Source organism: Crotalus tigris, unplaced genomic scaffold, assembly GCF_016545835.1.
Source record: "Crotalus tigris isolate CLP2741 ecotype Arizona unplaced genomic scaffold, ASM1654583v1 scf7180000017987.690289119674:8195010, whole genome shotgun sequence".
Lineage (NCBI taxonomy): Eukaryota > Metazoa > Chordata > Lepidosauria > Squamata > Viperidae > Crotalus > Crotalus tigris.
In genome coordinates, this window is record NW_024096758.1 from 3,855,160 (window position 1) to 3,875,692 (window position 20,533).

Below are 20,533 nucleotides of genomic sequence, written 5' to 3' on the forward strand. Positions count from 1 at the left end.
GGAATTCCCCCCTCCTAACAGAATGGCAGGCTCCCCAAAATGGTTATAGAAGCATGTATAGGTTAGATAGAATAGTGCTACATTTCTTTGGGGACCTGACATACACCTTATTTTTAACAGTAAACTTTTTAAGGGTTCTGATGCTTCTCAGAGTTCATGTTAAGCACCAAGGAAATCAGGAAATCCAGGCGGTAGATAAGAGTCCATGGAATTCAAGGCGGGCTGGACTTAGATCTTTTGTGGGCATGAAAAGACTAGAGAATGATGACGCATTTGACCTCTCCCTCAGGATCAGCCTGGTCATCTCCTACAGTCCAGTTCTCTCAAGAAGTAACTCAGGATGAATTTTTCAATGATTTTTTATTTATACGTGTATAAAAACTCAGTATAAGATGAAAGTTTGCAGCATTGATAGTCAGCCTCCTGTTTCCACCAGTTCCCACAACCCTGTAAGATTTCCTGCAGAATAAAAGACCACTGTGTCCTCTTTCCTGATCAAATTCCTGCGTAACTCTATTAAATAAGCAGAATTTCCTTTCCCTCATGCGCTTGACCAGAGAAAAAAATGTAATTAATACCTTCATCCTTATCATCCCCCCTTCCTCCATCTCTTTGTTTGATTAATGGTCCTTCATTTGTTAAGTTAGTTATAATATAATCTCAGTTATCAGATTGCTCCCATCATTCTATTATAGGAGGCATTGCTGCAAGACCACCAAATTGATGGTCTGTTCAAATCAACATTTAACTCTGCTCATTTTTCAAAATCTCACATAAATCTTCCTGACTTCATCTCTATCAGAAGTTCCATTATTCCCCATTACTACCATTCTGGCTGAGAACCATGGATCTTGAATTCTAACATATCTAGAATGCACAAGATTGGAGAAATTCCTAAGAAGGCTTCTACTGATCAAACTCAAATTCAATTTACTATCAAAAGAAAAAAAGCAATCTTGCTTTGCAGTTTGTTTATAAACAGTTGGATCAAAATTGTTTCTGTGTTATATTTTGCTAAACTGAGAGAGCACACTATGTGCCACAGGTAACAAAACAGCACAAATGAAATCTTCATGTAGTCAGCCCCAAACAGCCTTCTCTAAAGGGCTTTATCAATGCATACTGGCACGCATGCTTTGCCTGATGGATGTGTAATGAGTTTATCCAGATTACTTCAGAAGTTTTACGCAGCACAGACTATATGTCCATGCCACTTGTCTGATAATGGAAGATCTGCCACTTTTGCTGAAGAAGTTGAAGGTGCTTTAATGCCATCTCATGCCAATTATGTGCTTTACGACAATCTTAAAATTGCATGTAGTGCAAAGTCCCAAAGGTGCTTTTTTAAAAGGCAACTGGACTTTGTTTTTCCTTGAAGACATTTTGTTTCTTGAATGAGACTTGAATGAGAATCTCCATAGACATGTAGTGCAAAGATTTGCCTTTAGAAACAGGATTTGATGTCTTACTCTAAACATCAGTCAAGACTTTATATGCCACCATTTCTTTCATCCGCAATACAATGAGGTGGCTTAAATCTAGGAGGCATAATGTTTTGCTTGTTAACCTGGCCATTTCTTCCCAAATTCAAGGAGAATACCAGCTGTGAGAATACCAGCCGTGCCTCAGATAGTGGAGAGCTTCTATTAGCAGATAGCCCTGAACCTGGGTGGCCAATGGTTTGTCTCCATAGAAGTTAGTTCCATATATAACTTGCCACTGTGGTAAAAGGAACATCAAGCTTATTTAAATACAGTATACAGATAGTCCTTGACTTATGACCATTGATTTAACAACCATTTAAATGTATGATGGCACTGAAAAAAGTGAGTTACAACCAGTCCTCACACTTATGACTGTTCCAGTGTCTCTATGGTCACATGATCAAAATTCTGGCTCTTGGCAACTTGCATATATTTACGACGATTGCAGCACCCTAGGTCATGTGATCACCATTTGTGATCTCTCCCAGAGGGTGTCCAACAAAGCAAAGTCAATGGGAGAAACCGTATGGTTTCACTTATGGTGATTTGCTTCACAACTACAGCAAAAGAGTTTGTGTAATCGGGTAGGACCAGTGGTGGGATTCAGCTGGTTCACACCACTTTGGCAGAACTGGTAGCTAATTTTTTGTTGCCCAGGCCCAGGATGGACTTCCGGAAGCAGCATCCACACAGAGAACTGGTTGTTCACATATTTGAATCCTACCAGTGGGTAGGACTCACTTAATGGCTGCATCGCTTAAATGACCAGCTGCAGTCATCAATTGAGGACTGGCTGAGGGATTCTGAGAGTTGAAGCCCACAAGACTTAAAGTTATTAAGTTTTGAGACCCTTGCTTTAGTTCAATGTTAGCTGAGTAACCATCGTACACTAAGCCATAGCTAAACACACTGCACTATGATTAAACATGATGTGGATAGTCAGCCATTGTCAGTTATTTTTTGTTTAACATATTTATGAGGCCAATTGTTTTAGTTTGTAAAACATAGTGTGATCTAGTGTTACCTACAAATATCACCTAACATTGGCACTCAGCCTAACACTTGATGGCCTTTTGGAAGATCCTGAAGTCCTGGCTTTGCCATCTAGTTTAGGGATCAGAGAGTAATGTAGAGCCCATAAAATGGCTCTGCTGCTCTTGAATGGCTATGCTCTCCCACTGATTATATTTTATTCCTTCAACTGTTTGTTTTTAATGCTTGTATTGTTTGTATGACTGGTTTTTTTATATTTTTGGGGGTACTGTTTATATTTTAATTGTAAGCCACCCAGAGTCAGGAATGTGAGATGGGCAGCGATATAAATTGAATAAACAGACTAACAAATAAACGTTTCTATCCATCCAATCCAATCTGGCATGAAGGGTATGCTGTGGATAGCAATGGCTAGGGAGTGCTGATTGGTGAGCCCAGAAGGTCCCATCTTTTTTGGCATGGCAAACATCATCCCCTGAGAAGTAGATTGACCCCATCCTTGTTGGCTTTCATAAGGTTTTGAAAACTTGGATTACTGCCAAACCTTGGGCCCTGAAAGTGGATTAAAGCCCAACTCCTGGTTGTGTGGCTGATAGGCTAGATTACTATATGACCAGCTGCTGTGTGTTTTGTTTTTATTTTCTATTTTTCTATTGTGTATTTTATGGATTGATTTATTTTTTAATAATAATATTTTTTTTATTTTGCGGTCACAGACCAAAATACAAGTGCAACAAAAGAAAACATAAGAAAAATATAATCACAAACAATTAACACCAGAAGCCTTGGCTAAAGGGAATTACAACGTTCTCCTCTAATAGTTACAGCTCTTAAAAGAAATTTAGAAATCTGAGAAGTAATATAGGAAGAGCCATCCCCTAGACAATATAAGACCAAATTACTAACATTAGAACCAGAGAGATCAATTCCAAGGAGAGGCAATAATTTAATTCTGGCTGTGTTATACATAGGGCAGTATGATAAGACATGCTCCACAGTTTCAACTTCAGCCCTATCACAGGGGCATAGTCGCTCACTAAACAGGAGCCTCTTGAATCGCCCGTTGAGTAGTGCTGAGGGCAAGACATTGAAACGGGCTAGGGAAAAGACTCTTCTATACTTGGGGATGGTTAGAGTATAGAAATAAGAGGCCATCCTCAATCCATAATTATTAGAATGGCTGAAGATCAAAGGGGAGCAGGTTTTGTTGGCTCTGGCTCTTAAGTATTGCAAATCTATGACCACAAGCCATTGGACTACCCTAAACTGGGCGGATTTATTTTATTTATTGTACAGTACTGTTAGCTGCCTAAAGTCACTTAAGTGAAATGGCAGCTATATAAATCAAATCAAATAAATACTAAGCCATTATGGTGGCTTATGGTGTATTTAACAAATTATGATTAAAATAAACCATTTCGTAACGTAAGTGAAGACTCAAAAAGTAATACTAATACTTAAACACATAGTGCTTCCAAATATATTCTTAGACCTACAGTCCCTTTCGTATCTCATCTTTTCCTTCTCCGCTGGTCTCCAGTTCCACTTGTCAGCATCTCCATCACAATCAGACACTTTCATTTCATCTTCCTTGCAGCCCTATTTCTGCTCCACTGGAGATTTCTACAGATGGATTGATGTTGTTGTAGCTAAGCAGTGATGTTTACTTGATTTATATTGGGCTATATTTAAATTCCATAGGTTTTTTGTTTTTTTTTTGCATTGAATTTCAAGAGGCAGAATGTTTTTTTCTTCTTCTTTTTAATTCACCATTCTCCAGGAATGAAGTTAAGTTCTGTTCACATGTCCCACTGACTGGAAGATTATTAAAACGGAGCAGAGATTGATTGGTAGGGCTGGGTATAATTAAGAATAGGGTTAGACAGCATACCTTGGTAGAGGAGACACTATAATAATGTAAAGTACCCTCTTTCTTCCCGCTTCAGCCCTGCACATATGAAATTAAGCACCATTATTCCCAATTCACAGATAGGGAAGAATAGCTAAGGGAGAAAAAAAGTAATCCAGAGCTATGCTGGTAATAAGTGACTAAGGGTTTTTCTCCACAGCTGATCTGAAAGGCTCATATTGCTTCTTCAACTGACAGAAAAGTACATTGGCATGATTTTTTGCTATTGTACCGCCTACTTGTATTGTACTTTCACTGTCTCTGTTTTCAATCACCGCAAATCACCTGATTTTGTAATGGTGAATAAAGCCTAGCAAATTTTATATAATTCTGGGGTGTTTGGGGGATGGCTTCAGGATAAAAGGGTTAAGATGGCTTAAGCTCATCTCATTCAGTAATTGGAATGAACTCAAGGTCAAGGTCCAACTCATGAGGACAAGACAGAAAAATGATATTACCAGGCCCAGAACATCTTTGTAGCATGATTATGCACAAGAGGGGAAAGATGCTAACAAAACATTCTTCTGCCTCCCCAACCAAACCACAATCTCACTACTTCTTCAGTCCATTCAATAACAAGATGTAAGATATGCTACTCACCTGAAGGAGGATTGCTGGGCAGCTTAGGCACTTGACTCCTCAGTTCCTCTTAGTTCCTGCCACATGACATGGTGAAGGAGAGGAAAGAAAAACAAAGTGTTTCTTCTTGTCAGGTTCTTCCAAGCTCAGAAGAAAGGGAAAAGCCGGCTAGGCATATATAACAGCCCCTTCCATAGTCAACTGGAGATGAAGGGGAGGTGCTGCTGAGTTGTCTGCAAACCTCCCCACCCTTTGTGACAAAGGACTTCAGATGCTTTCTCAAAATCCAGCCCTCAGCATCTCCAGGAATGCTGGTGACTAGGACACTCACCACACATGGAGAGGCAACAGGAATGGGAAGCGGAGCAAAAATATGCACTGCTGAATCAGATGCAGGTCCAAAGGCTCAAATATTGTTGTGCTTTGCAAAAAGTTCCAGTTGTTTGGAGTTTTAAAAAGTTTTTGGGAAGGTGGAACATTTGTGGCTGCAACTAGTGTGGAAATATACACTCTCTGGTGGCCAAACTAAGAAAAGCAGCTAGAATTGCTTTTTATTTTCAAAAGTTAGCTACAGATCCGTATTTGCAATCTGAAAGCTCCCAAGGAGCCATTGGCTTATCTAAGAACTCAGCCAGTGCCAACAAAACCTAGAAACAGAACACACAGTCTCTTTGTAATGGATTTTGCTGATTAAAACAAAAGGAGAGAGGAAGGAATGAAAAATGCTATCAATCTTTTATATAGAATTTAGCAAAGTGACAGAAAATAATCAGAACATGTATTTGCTTCCCACAAGGTGAAATCAAAGTGAAGAACATTTGCTTTATAGAATGCACAAATGTAGAAGAAACAATACAAAGCCTATGTCCCATGCCAATGATCTCCAAGTATGTTGGCATAGTTAGTGCACAAACCCATGAATAGGCTCAAATGAACTATAAACCACCAAGAATTGGATTTGCACAATATGCAAAGCTTGTCAGATCAAATTGCCTTGGTACTGATCAGTATAAAGCAGCTCTGATGTTCATCATAGGCATAATCACTAGAATATTTTATGCAGACCCAGAGTTTTGAAAGAGAATACTTGCACTGGAAAATTTTCCAGTGAATCATACACTTTATTTTACTTTATTTGTTCATAGTACAGATTCAACAACCTGCTGTTTTTCATATATTTTGAATTATCCATATACATGGATGTAATTCTAAAATGCGAAGGCAGCATGGCCATCAGACTTCTCAGGGCTGAAGTCCACATATCTTCAAGTTGCCAAGGTTGAGAAACATTGAACTAGAGCAGGGCTTTTCAACCAGTGGTAAGGGTACCACCTGTGGTACATTGGCACCTGGCAGGTGGTACACGACCATCCTAAAAAAGTGGTAGTGGGGGAGGGGAATGAGCTGAACCAGTGGCAGCACCGCATAAGCCTGAGTGAGAGACGGCTGGAGCTGCAGGGCTGTCAGGACTCATTGGAAGCCCCAGGATCAGTGCCGCTTTCCAGCTGATCGGCGCTTCTTCGGGGCTGTCAGGGCTCAGTGGAAGCACCAGGATCAGCACCAGCCTCCAGCTGGAAAGCAACATGGATCCTGGCACCTTTACTGAGCCCAGAAGAAGCACCGATCAGCTGGAATGTTGCAGTATCTCCAAGGTCTTGTGATTTACATTCAGATGCTTGGCAACCGATTCATATTTATGACAGTCACAGTGTCCCAGGGTCATGTGAAGTGACCAAAACCTGCTGCAACCACCCAGCAGACAGGGAGAATAAAAACCAAACACCCCCCCATCCCACCCCCCACTGCCAATCCTCAACAGAAATGCTCACAACAATGAAAACCTCGGACAGGAGGAAGAGTGCCGCCGGGTGGGCAGCAGGTGTCTTGCTCGGCTGTGGCTTGGGGGCCACTTTTTTCAGTGCCATTGTAACTTTGAACAGTCACTAAGCAAACTGTTGTAAGTCGAGGACTACCTGCACTTTATCACTTTTTTCCTTTTTTGGGGGGGGTCATCAAGTTTTTGACACCTTGCTAGGCGACTGGTGGTACTCGGATGTTGCCATATCCTAAAAGTGGTACAATGGGTGAAAAGGTTGAAAAGCCCTGATCTAGAGAGTGCCATGATATGGGAAATCTGGCATAGACATATAAGGTGGGCCACAGCTGTGTTTATCTCAGCCCAGATTATGGTTGAGTTCTGCAATATTCCCTATTGAACTGTACTGGGAAACAAGAGCTACTTTTTTTTATTTAAACAATGAATAGGTATCTTTAATCACCAAATCAGATTTCAGAACCCACTGAAGTTTCCAGTTGAGGAGAATGGCCTTGAACTGAATTTTCAGATCACAGGTATTGTGATGGTAAATAATTAAGAGGGACACAACAAAATAAGGCATACAGCAAGGACGTCTGTGACTGCAAACCTAATTCTGTGGTTCTTCTTCTTTTGTAATATTTTTTAGCTTTTCCTCACAAGAGTTAGCTCTCATACAGGAGGGGTTTTTTTCAATGAATTACATCCAAATTCTTCACATGCTTTCATGATGTTTATCTAACATTATAAAAGTATAACTAGCTGATAGAAGACTAAGAATCCCAGTAGAAAATATATATTATCGTTTGCACAATTTTCAAACAAATGGAAAATGGAAATGGAAAAACTTTTGGAGTTGCTTACTTTGCTTTTCACAACTATACCCATCCATTCATGTATGAGTATGAGCAGGTGTGTTCATTTCTTTTATAATTTCCATTTCCATTGTATGCAATCAGAAACTATTATAATTAAGTGAACCTGCCAGTTTCTGCTATATTCTTTCCTAGGATTAGGAACTTCAGTACAATCTCTTCTGCTTCCTTTCAAATCAGCCTTTTCATTGTAAATTGAGGAGGACTTGTCCATGTAGGTTAATTGAAGGTGGTGAAGGCCAGCTTTGGCAGTGAGGTGTCAACTATTTTCAACATGTATTTTTATTATTAAAGTAACAGAATTTTGCAACTCTGAAAGTACTCCCCCAGAGCCCCCACATCTTTAACTAAAGAGTACTAGGAACAGTCCAGTCAGATGTTTTCTCAAATTCCATTCTTGCTTTGGTCTTATGGACTTATCTGCCCATTGCCTTGCAGATCTTCCTTATGTTCCTCAAGGTTAGTCTCATAGCAGCAGTGGGCAAAAAGAAGACTTGATTGTATTGTTTCAGTTTGAATTCTGAAGTTGTAGCTTTGGTTTTATTTTGAGCTATATACCTTGAGCCAATCTTCTATGAACTCATGTGTTCCATTTATGTTGAATAGGAATTATCCTCTAAGACTTCTGAATGGCCCCAGTGTAGGAAACAATGTCACTTTTCCTTGAGAAACAGGTATGAAGGTATTGTATGTGAAAGGGGGCTTTTTCTCCAAAAAAAAATTCATATTAGAATTCATTTTGTACATCTCTCTTAAGCCATTATGCATAATCATCAGCACTTATTTAATTCAATAGTCAGAGTTACAGAAATATATTTGTAACCCTGTCCAGTATCCCAGGACAGTCTGTTTCCTTTCTGGTCTTTGGGGTGTTCTTTCATTGGCAAGAAATTGTATGTGTCCTCATTGCTGTCCTCCCACATTTTCCCTCTACAGTTCCTGAACTGAGCTGACTCTTCCCTCTACAGTTTCTCTTTGAAGTCCAGCTGTCTGGCTATGTGGACAAATAGAGGTTGTCAAAGAAAACAGAAGTCATCTTCTCACTTTACTCTTCTGCAATCCAAAGTGCAGCAGCACCACAGGCCTTTGAAGAAGGACGAAGCAACATTGTGAAGTCTGTTTTTAGTTGTCTGTGGAAAGATTAGAAATGGTAGTTCTACACTTGCTGTAACATCATCATGTAACATCTCTTATGACCAAATCATTCATTCATAAGTCTTTATAAAAAAAAAAAGAGAGAGAGAGATTTATAACAGATATGCTATTTTAAAAATCCACATTCCCAACTTATTTATCTCCCACTTTAGGAAATATTCCCTATCTTTTCAGTCTCTTTCAGGAGTTGGAGCATGATGGTATTCAATGTACATCTGATAGATCATATCACTTGAGACTGATAGGGCAGCCAAACAATTCGTAGATTAAGAAGTCTTGATAGACTATTAAGTAAACCTAGCCAATTGAGGTTTTCCTCCTAAATGCTTAAATAAACTGTGAGGTGCATGAATCTAGGAATTGAATCTAGATCTCTAAGAGCTTATTTCCTTTCTTAGTTGAGATCTTCCTTGAACCAACTTCCCAGCATCCCAGAAAGTGAAAGAAAGATCTTATTTGCGAATGACTCCCATCACCATTTCCCTATGAAAAGCCTGTATCCCTGTTGCATTTTATGTCACTGCTTTTTGACAGTTCTGAGTTTATTAAAAATAGAATGTCAAGGCATCAGATAGAACATAAACAAGCTAAAATCATGATCCAGAAAGGCATTCACGTCAATGGGAATTTTGCCACTTGAATAAATGTAGATTGTCATAATAATATTCAATTCTGGGCTGTCCTGCTGGTGATGTTTATAAGATGTCAGAGACATGCTGCATTGAATTGGTGCAGAAGATCAGCCAGAGAAACAGATGGCTTCAGTTCCTCAAAAGAGAGATGATGTTGCCAACCTTCAATTTAGCTCCTGCCAAAGGAGAAAGGAAAAACAAAACTGGAGCTATTTTGCTTATATCCAGAAATAAAGCAGTTGTTCCATATGATTCAGTGAAGAATCATTATTTTATAAAGCAGGTTAAAATATTCTAGCTTTATACCAAACCTTGAAATCCATATTGAAGATGCTTCTGATAATTTGTTACACTTTCAAGTAGAAGAATCACCTAAGCTGTTCCATGTTTCAAAAGAGTAGCAGGTTGCTTCTGTTTGGTCTGCAGGTCAAGATATGACTCTTCCTCACCCTGGGTGCCCTTCCAACTGTATGAACTTCAGCTCCCAGAATTTCCTACTGTAAATCATTGCCAAGAATTCTGCAAGCTGAAGTCCATACATTTATCTGAAAATGCTTGGCTTGGGGAAGTCCGCTTTGGAAAGCTTTAATTAATGTGCCACCGCTACATTAGATCAATATTTGAAAAGAGGGCCCCAATTCGCATCAAATCTGCAACCTATATAAATCTCATATATGTTATGCCAATCTTGATTACTTTCTAGTTCTTTTTTGACCAAACAGTTCCTAAAAAGCACATTTAGCCTTAAAACACTAACGTCTTTGATTAGCCATTTTCCATAATTTTCTTATTCTTACTAAATTAAATCACTTAAATAATAGTGATATGTTTTAAACTGCCTGTTAATCTGCCTTACCCTTTACAAAAGAGCTACAGCAGTCTTTTCTGAAATATTTTTTTACCCTGTCTTTATTATTCTGGGAGTTGAAGTCCACGAGTCATAAAAGAGCCAAGGTTGCCTACCCCTGCACTAGACCAAACTGGCCTGCCTCCTACTTGATATTCTCCAGGGATTTTTGGCTTCGAGGCCCAAAATGTCCAAGAACCAAAAGTCATGGTGACTTAGGATCCTGTGAGTTAGAATCCAATATACTTGGTAGACATCGGGTTGTAGAAAGTTAAGTTATACATGTATGTATGTCATGCCTTGAGAACCCATCTGCTCTTTCATAGATAATCACACACACTACAAATACAATACATGCTTCTATTAGTTCAAGTGTTTTTCCCTGCTCTGTTTTTCTGGATTCTATAAACTTGCCTTCAAAACGCTGATCTTACTTTTGGCATCAACTCTTCCTTTGACCACACTGCCCTAGGATATTTTTGCCACTTCCATCATCTTTCTTGCAAGTTCTTTCCTTTGCTTTACACTTGCCTCTTTTCTTTTTAGTTTGAGTGAGGTCTAGGAGCATAAAAAGGATAGGAAGAGGGCTCCAATATCATGTTTGCATAGTATGGGTCATAAATTAGCTCCTGATTGGGTTTGCACAGTACTCTAAATCATAAACTACACCTAAGGGTTGGTTCATACAACACACTAAATTACCAACCTTGCTCAAAAAATAAATGGTCAAGGTTAAAATTACAGCACATTGTGCAAATATAGCCACAAGGCTTTAAACTGACCTAAATGTGAACCCAGCCAAAGGAAAGTTGGAGCTTTAGAGCCAGGTTGCCACACTGGGGCTGCACAACATTTTATTTTCTAGGCAGTTAGCCAGGAATACAATATGAAAATGTATATGGGATTTGCAAGCTAGGTTAGAATGTCTCCTCACTGTATCTAAACCATACTATTAGAGGATTTGTGTTTCGCCACCTGGCAGGGAGCCACATTAGAAAGGCAATTTTATTATTTATCAAGACAAATCTCTTGCGAGGTAGAGGATTAAGAGGGGGAAATGGCAAAACTGGGCATTCTAACAACCTAAACTTAGTTTTATACAATGTATCCTTTATAATAGAGGCCCATATTTTGCTTTGGTTCAAAGCCTTCTCTGGTCTTTGAGGATCCTGCCAAGGGCTACGCTCCAAAAACTAAAGTGATTTCCCTTTTAATATTGAAATTAAATGTAATTGATACAGAGTCTTATTTCCAGTCACATTGTGTTGTGAACCCACCACAATATGGACTGAAATTTTTGAAGCTAGCTTAAGCAAAGGCCAAGGGCATTATCGGAGACAAGCAGATTAGGCTGCAGGTCAGAACTGTTCTCAGCCTGATTGCACAACTGGCCATCATGGTGTCTCCCAAACAACCCCGAGCGGTGTTTTGGGAAATATTTGTGGACATATTCTTAGGATGACCCATAAAAAGAAATGTCATGAGGGAGGGCTTGGGGGGGGGGGGAAGTGTTTGGAACTACTGCTGATGAAATGACTCAGTGACAGACCTTTACATTCCTACTTGTATATATTATACTGGTTTACACAAACTATCAAGTCAAATAAAGAATTAGCAGTTTTGCACAATATGTTAGTTTGGACATTATTAACCTAGGTTACATTTTTGTGGTATAGTATGTTCTGTAACCCCAATCCATTTGGCTAACTAATAGTTCAGTTCCGTGTATGGCATGAATCCAGAAAATTCAGTAAGGATGTTAAGTGCATTATGAAAACACAGCCAGTTTGTGGTTTATTTGAAGCAATTCTAGACTCTGTGTTTAAAAAACCATAATTTATGACTTAGAGTATAGTGCAAAACCAGCCAGTTTTAATGTATTCAATAAACTAAGTTTAAGCAAAACATGTCCTAACAGGTTATATGAATGCATGAAGGGAGATATTGTAACCTACTAGCATTTGCTTTATGTATGGAGAATTCCAAATTCAATTCAGGACATCACTAGTTAAAATCAAGTAGTGGTGGTGCAAAGGATGTCTAACAGCTAAGGAAAAGGGGGGGAAATGGCAGACTGCGTTGTTTGGCAACCCCCATGAAATGGTCGTTCGACCCCAAATGGGGTTACGACCCACAGGTTGAGAACCGCTGTGCTAGTACCATATATGCATACACATATTAAATAGTTAAGCCTGCTGTTTCATACCCTAAATTTGATGAAACATATTTTGCAATTTTCTATTGGATATTGTAGATAACTACATTTTTCATGGAAATACTAATTAAAATGTTCAAGGACTAGGCCATGGGTAGGCAACCATGGCTGGCTCAGGAATTCTGGGAGTTGAAGTCCACGAGTCATAAAAGAGCCAAGGTTGCCTACCCTGGGACTAGGCCATGGGTACCATATGTGAGACTGAGGGATGTTGGAGTGGTATCTGGACAATTATGAGTCAAAATACGGAAGCATATATACTTTGACTAAATCTAGGAACATCTTGTTTGAGTAGAAAGTAATCCGTAGAAATTTATTTAATACACGGCTAATGATCAGCCTAACAAAAAGTCATGTCAGAATGACCTGTTCATTTGAAAACATGCCTAATGAAAAAAGTCATGGCAGAGTGGATGAGGAAACATTCCATTCCAGTTCAGCACTATTATATCAAAGGAAATAACATCTGGAACCATACAAGAAATGTGACCCAACAATCAACAGACAAACCACTCATTCTGATGCAAGGACACTTTGTGGAAAGTTGGAATCTAAAGTTAAATGAGATACACCATTCTGTTTTGTACTTCAAAAATTAGAGAGAAGACGAGGAACTACTTCATTCCATTTTTCCATTTTTTTTAATTTAAAATTCTCTATCAGTTCTGCTTAGATTATCAGTAGTGGCTTGGCCATCCTAGTTCTATAGTAAGTAATCCAAAGACAGATAGGATCTTGTGGCCCATTGTTCCAATAGCAAATGACATTTAACCATGTATTATGGGAGTATGAATGCTATGTGGAGAGAAAATATGAATGGATGAAGAATGGTGAATGAGATTAAAATAACTTTTTTTTAGTTGAAATTTTGTGTTTAGTTTCTCCATTACTATCTAATGCTAACATGAACATGCAACCTGTCTACAAAAGGAGAATACTAGGAAACATTCCTTTAATCCTATCAAGACTCAGATTCTTCCTTGCTTACCCTGAGAAGACAGTGGATCTCTCTGGACAGACTGGAAACTAAAACATAGGACGAATGGTTGCAGGAACTGAGTATGACTAGTTTAGTGAAAAGAAGGACCAGGGGAGACATGATAGCAGTGTTTAAATATTTGAAAGGCTGCCACAAAGAAGAAGGGGAATCTATTTTTAAAAGCACCCAAGGCAAGACAAGAAACAATGGATGGGAAATAATCAAAGAGATATCCAACCTAGAACTAAGAAGAAATTTCCTGAAAGTGAGAACAATCAAACAGTGGAATTGCTTGCCTTCAGAAATCGTGGGTGCGCCATCACTGGAGGCTTTTAGGAAGAAACTGGACAGCCACCGTCTGAAATGTATGGGGTCCCCTGCTTGAGTAGGGGGTTGGACTAGAAGGCCTCCAAGGTCCCTTCCAATTCCGATATTCTATGTTCTATGTTGTGCTGGAATTGAGAAATGAACTAAGGAGCAATTTGTTTTGTAATGTTGAATCAATAAACCTATGCAATCATTATTGAAATGCATTCTATTACCATTGGTGATTGGTGTGCCCACTGGGAACAAAGATCCCAAATTGCTTACGACTAGCTTGTTCAAAGGTGCTATATTTGGCCCACCAGTATTTCTTTTGTAACCCCCGAAGTCTGCAAACAAAATATTTCAGCCTGATTTCTTTCCACCTTTGAACAAATTGGGAGTGCTAAATGGCAAATGTCCTCCCTTTACTTTTCCTGAAGCCCTGCAGAAAGGATCCAGGCTCCATCTACTAACTCCTGGATCCAACTAGAAATCGTGGATTTGTATTATGTAAAGAAGATAGAATTCCAAAGGTGCTTTTTCAAGAGGCAACTGGACTTTCTTGTTTTTCTTTGAAGATATTTCACTTCTCACCCAAGAAACTTCTTGGATGGGAAGCGAAACTTCTTCAAAGAAAAACAAGGAAGTCCAGTTGCCTCTTGATAAAGCACCTCTGGGACAACCATGACCTGGATGATTGAGAAGCTCCATAGACAAGGAGGATGGAATGGTCTTGTGAACTAAACAGACAAATTATGGGAGTAGAACGTAAACTACCTTATAAGGAAAAATGAGTTTCAATGTGGAGAAAAGCAAAGTTTTACATTTAGGCTGGAAAAATCAAAGGTACAAGTACAGATTAGGTGAGACCTAGCTTAAAAACAACAACTGTGAGAGGGACCTTGGAGTCGCAGTGGACGATCATTTCACTATAAGCCAGCAGTGTGCAGCAGCAGCTAAAAAAGCTAATATAATCCTGGGTTGTATAAACAGAGGTATAGAATCAAGGTCATGCAAAGTATTAGTACCTCTTTATAAAACCCTAGTAAGACTACACCTGGAATACCGCAGCCAATTTTGGTCACCATTTCACAAAAAAGATGTTGAGAGTTTAGAAAAAATTCAGAGAAGAGCTACTAAGATGATCAAAGGCCTGGAAACTAAAACATACAAAGAACGGCTGCAGGACTTGGGTTTGGCTAGTCTAAAGAAAAGAAGAAATAGGGGAAACATGATAGGAGTGTTCCAGTATTTGAGGGGCTGCCACAAAAAAGAGGGGGTCATGTTATTCTCCAAAGCACCAGAGGGTAGGACAAGAAAAAATGGTTGGAAACTGATCAAAAAGAGAAGCAACCTGGAATTAAAGAGAAACTTCCTGACAGTGAGGACAATTAACCAGTGGAACAGCGTGCTTCCAGAAATCGTGGGTGCTCCATCACTGGAGATTTTTAAGAAGAGGCTAGACAGTCACTTGTCTGAGACGGTATAGGTTCTCCTGCTTGAGCAGGCGGCTGGACTAGAAGACCTCCGAGGTCCTTTCCAGCTCTATTCTATTCTATTCATTTAAAAATAATCATACATAATAGATCTGTACAAAATTGCATATATTCATGGACATAATATATAGAATTGCCATATTTCAGGGAGGGGAAAACCCTCCCTTTTTACAACCCTGTAATCCCTTAATTTGGGGTAGAGTTGGAGCAATTGAATGAAGCTGAGCATTTACTGTCCGGATACCCTTCCTGATGCCTCACAGAATTCGCAACAGGTATTTTTTTTCTTTGCAACTTAGGACAGAAACATCTGCTTCTACCTAGGATTAAACTCTGAGTAGGAGGTATCTTCACCACTAGGTAAAATTGCAAAAAATGTGCAATAGATGACTCCTCTACAATATGTCCATAATTCCCTTAAATAACCAAATGTATTTATTTCTAATTTTAATTCTAATTTTAAAAATCTTGGGCGTTTAAATGAATTTGACATATTTGCAAAAATGAAGCAGCCCAAATTTACTCATAGCTGTCATGCATTTTTCTTTCCCAGCAGCCATCAAGGAGAGCAGGAACTCAAAATATCCAGGAGATGGCACTCCAAGGCCATCTGTTTTTCCTCAATCACCTGCAATATTTATCAGTGCATACCCTAAAAACATACCCTAGTCAATTTTGTTGCCTATTGGTGGTTTATAAGATTCTAAATCACCTCTTCTTTAATGACATGAAGACTGCTTGGATAGATTGTAACACAATGTTCTCTGCCAGAACAATAGGCTTTATGCAACAAAATGAGTTTCAATGTGGAGAAAAGCCAAGTTTTACATTTAGGCAGGAAAAATCAAAGATACAAGTATAAATTACCTGGCTGTGACCTGGCTGTGAGAGGGACCTTGAGTCCTAGTGAAGACTCCAAGACTGATGCCTTGTTGAGACAGCTGCTTACTGTTTTGGCTAGCACCAGAAATAGATCTACTTAACCACTGTGATTTACTCAACAAACTGTAGTTAAGAACTCAGCCTGTGAGAATGCTATGTTAAGTGTCACTGAGACAGACTCAACCCCAAATGACTGTATGGAAAAATGCTTGGGATTTCAATCTTATAATTCATCAAAAAAAATCTCAAAGCAGCAATCAATCTTTATTATTATTATTAACAACAACAACAACAACAATAATAATAATAAACTGCAAGAAAAAGAAGACCAACCTGAATGTGGCATGGATTGACTACAAAAAGGCATTTGACTCTCTGCCACATGACTGGATAATCAAGTGCCTAGAAATAACAGGAGTCAGTAGAAACATCAGAAAACTTGTGCAAAGATCGATGGCACAATGGAAGACACAGTTGCAGATCAATGGTGAGATACTGGGAGAGGTTAATATCAAGAGAGGAATATTTCAAGGAGATTCATTATCACCATTACTATTTGTTATTGCACTGTTTCCTCTGTCAACAATACTGAATAACTCAGGACATGGCTATCAAACATCAAAAACATCTGCCAGACTATCCCACCTCCTTTACATGGATGATCTGAAGCTGTATGGAAAAACATCATCTGAAATAGAATCGCTGCTCAACACTGTCCGTATATATAGCCAAGATATTGTAATGGAGTTTGGCTTGGACAAATGTGCCACACTTACTATCAAACAAGGAAAAATAGTGAAAACTGAAGGAATCAAGATGCCCCACGAAAATAACATTAAGAGTCTGGATGAGGAAGATTACTACAAATACTTGGGTATCCTTCAAGCTGACAACATCAAGCACACTGAAGTCAAGAAAAAGATTAGAGGTGAATACATCAAGAGAGTGAAGAAGATCTTAAAGTCCAAACTCAATGGAGGAAATGCCATAAAGGCAATCAACACCTGGGCAATTCCAGTTATTAGGTACATAGCTGCAATAGTGGACTGGACTCAAGCAGAACTAAAAGCAATGGATAGGAGGACCAGAAAAATAATGACAATGAATCATGCCCTTCATCCACGCAGTGACATTGACAGACTTTATCTACCAAGGCAAATAGGTGGGCATGGAATGCTACAAGTACATCAGATGGTTGAAGAAGAAAAAATGGCTTTGGAAGAATATCTGAAGAACAATGATGAAGATGCACTGAAATTAGTATATCAGGAAGGCTTACTGACTACTGGAGAGACCAAATTGGCCTACAAGAAAGACAAAATGAAGAACAGAATAGAGGCATGGGAAGACAAAGCACTACATGGCCAATACGTTAAAAAAAATAGCTGGGAAAGCAGATAATAACAAGACCTGGCAATGGCTAAGAGCAGGAAAATTGAAGAAAGAGACCGAGGGACTAATTCTGGCTGCACAAGACCAAGCCTTAAGGAGAAATGTATATAAAGTCAAAATTGAGAAGACAGCAACAAACAGCCTATGCAAAGAAGCTGAAGAAACAGTGGACCACTTGATAAGCTGTTGCAAGAAGATTGCACAGACTGACTACAAGCAGCGGCATGACAAAGTAGCAACAATGGTGCATTGGAAGATCTGCAAAAAATATCATTTGCCTGTAAGCAAAAACTGGTGGGATCATAAAATAGAGAAAGTCATAGAAAATGATAAAATTAAACTGCTCTGGGACTTCAGAATTCAAACAGACAAGCACCTGCAACATAACACCCCAGACTTAACAATTGTCGATAAGAAAGACAAAAAAGTCTGGATAGTGGATGTGGCAGTGCCTGGAGATAGCAGAACAGACGAGAAAGAACTGGAGAAGATAACAAAATACAAAGACCTACAAATAGAAATAGAAAAATTGTGGCAAAAGCAAGCAAGAGTAGTACCAATAGTAATAGGCGCCTTGGGTGCAATCCCAAAACAACTGGAACACCACTTGAACACCATTGGCATTGACAAATTCACTATTAGTCAATTCCAAAAGGCGGCCTTACTAGGAACTGCTTCCATCCTGCGACAATATCTGTAATACCATCAAACATCCACATCTGCCTATCCCAGGTCCTAGGTAAGGACTCGATAGGTAGACAAAATGCCAAATCCAGTCTGAACATCTGGCTGACTGTGCGATGAGCCATAATAATAAAGTTGGAAGAGACCTTGGAGGTCATCTAGTCCAACCACCTGCTCAGGCAGGAAACCCTATATCATTTCAGACAAATGGCTGTCCAGTCTCTTCTTAAAAACTTCCAGTGTTGCAGCATTCACAGCTTCTGAAGGCAGATTGTTCCACTGATTAATTGTTCTAACTGTCAGGAAATTTCTCCTTCGTTCTAGATTGCTTCTCTCTTTGGTTAGTTTCCATCCATTGCTTCTTGTCTTGCCTTCAGGTGTTTTGGAGAATAGCTTGACTCCCTCTTCTTTGTATGCATTGGAACACTGCTGTATGTCACTCCTTGTCCTTCTCTTCATTGAACTAGACATACCCTATTCCAGCAACTTTCTTTATATGTTTTAGCGTCCAGTCCCCTAATCATGTTTGTTGCTCTTGAGGGAAGTTAGCCCAGAGAAGGAAATATTAAAAAGGGCAGAAAAATATATTTTTCCTCAAAAGGATTTTTTAAAACCAAACCTGGCCCCAAATCTATCTCTCTGCCCCAAGCAAGAGCTAGCCCCATACAAATGCAGATGTACAACCATCAGAAAGTTGAAGCCAGAGCACTCAAGAAGACAAAGAGAAAATCTGCATGCCCCACCCAAACTCTAGGAGTCATTAGCCCTATCACCTGGGAAGCAGGGTATGATAATAGGATTAAACCACAGATATCAAGGCCTAGACAAACACTCAGAAATAGCCTCAAGATTCATGCCACAGGAACAGGAAACTATTCCAAACAAGGCTAGAGGGGATATAAAAACCTACTGCCCATGTGCTCAACTCCTCTTCCCTCTCCTCTGCTCTTTCCTGCAAGGAACATCTTTCTGCGTCTTCAATAAACTGTAACCTTCTTCCAAAAGCAGTCGCCATGTTGCTTATTTATCCCCGGCTTGGATGAACCAGGATGAAGACTTACTTCTGACACTCTTCTCTGTACTCTTTCTAGAGTCTCAACATCCTTTTTACATCGTGGTTACCGAAACTGGATGCAGTACTCCAAGTGGGGCCTTACCAAGGCATTGTAAAGTGGTATTAACACTTCACGTGATCTTGATTCTATCCCTGTTAATGCAGCACACTGCAGCACACTGCTGGCTCATATTTAAATGATTGTCCACTAGGACTCTGAGATCCCTCTCACAGTTGCTACTATTGAGCAAGATACTACCCATACTATAGCTGTGTATTTGGTTTTTCTTGCCTAAATGTAGAATCTTACTTTTTTCACCATTGAATTTCATTTTGTTATATAGTGCCCAGTGTTCAAGTCTGTCAAGATTTAGTCCAGGACTTGTGGACTGGTTTTTCTTACAATCCTTGGTACTTTTATAACTATTTTGAAAGCCATAATTGACCACAACAAAACTATATGCTTTGTATGGAAGAGATTACCTGTATGGAATTCTGTACAGGTAAGCAACTTGAATGAAATTGCTAGAGAAGGATTGATTGCAAACACATGAATTATAATCAATGAACCAGTCAAAAACTCAAGAGAAAAATTGCTCGGGGGATCAATATGCTCTTCTACTGAAAGACTGGTCTGGGCAGGCCAGATGAGTTCCAATCTCAGGAAGGGCTAATCTGATTTGACCACAGCAATGACTCAGTCTGCAAATCTGCTAAATCCATTTACAATTGTATTGATATAACATGCTATTCCCACATGAAGAAACTGGTTCTGGTGGGTTCCCAGCATGAATAGTGGACTCCTGGATTGTGTCAGCTCCCAAAATGGGTAACAGGGTGGGAAAATGGGGTTAAATTGGTCCCTATCCTTGGTTTAACCACTCTTTCATTCTACCTATTACTCATTTTCCAGGCCAGGGGGGAAAAAGTACTATTTTAAGGGTGGATCTTGTTCTCCCCACTTCTTCTACTGGTCTGAAAGAAGCGTGACAAGCAGAACACGGCAATACAATTCCCTAATTAGTATGGCAGGAAAAGTGAGAAGAATTGAATAACTGACAGCTAAAAGCTGCTTCTCCCTTCTTGATTTGCAGCCTTTAAAAAAAAATATATCACCAGTCATCTTCTCGAAGACCACTAGACATCTGTCAAAAAGCACAGTCATCCATCACCTCCATTGTGTTGAAGTGCCGGATCTAGAGGGGGAGAGTGCATTCTGCCCAATGAAGCAAGTA

The 20,533-nt window shown here is 39.3% G+C and overlaps 1 protein-coding gene across 2 annotated transcripts in view; it reads right to left on the reverse strand.

Moving 5' to 3' along the window:
• Window positions 1-5,500, reverse strand: part of SCARA5 (scavenger receptor class A member 5) — a 98,159-nt gene extending 92,659 nt beyond the window's left edge. Inside the window, exons 1-2 of one of the 2 annotated variants that reach the window (XM_039346015.1) lie at window positions 5,297-5,500; window positions 4,987-5,042 (exon numbers count right to left, since the gene is read on the reverse strand). The gene's annotated coding sequence lies outside the window, so the exon portion shown is untranslated. Of the gene's footprint in view, window positions 1-4,986 lie in introns of both variants that reach the window. The other variant, XM_039346014.1, reaches the window with a different exon arrangement.
• Window positions 5,501-20,533: the final 15,033 nt, after the last annotated feature.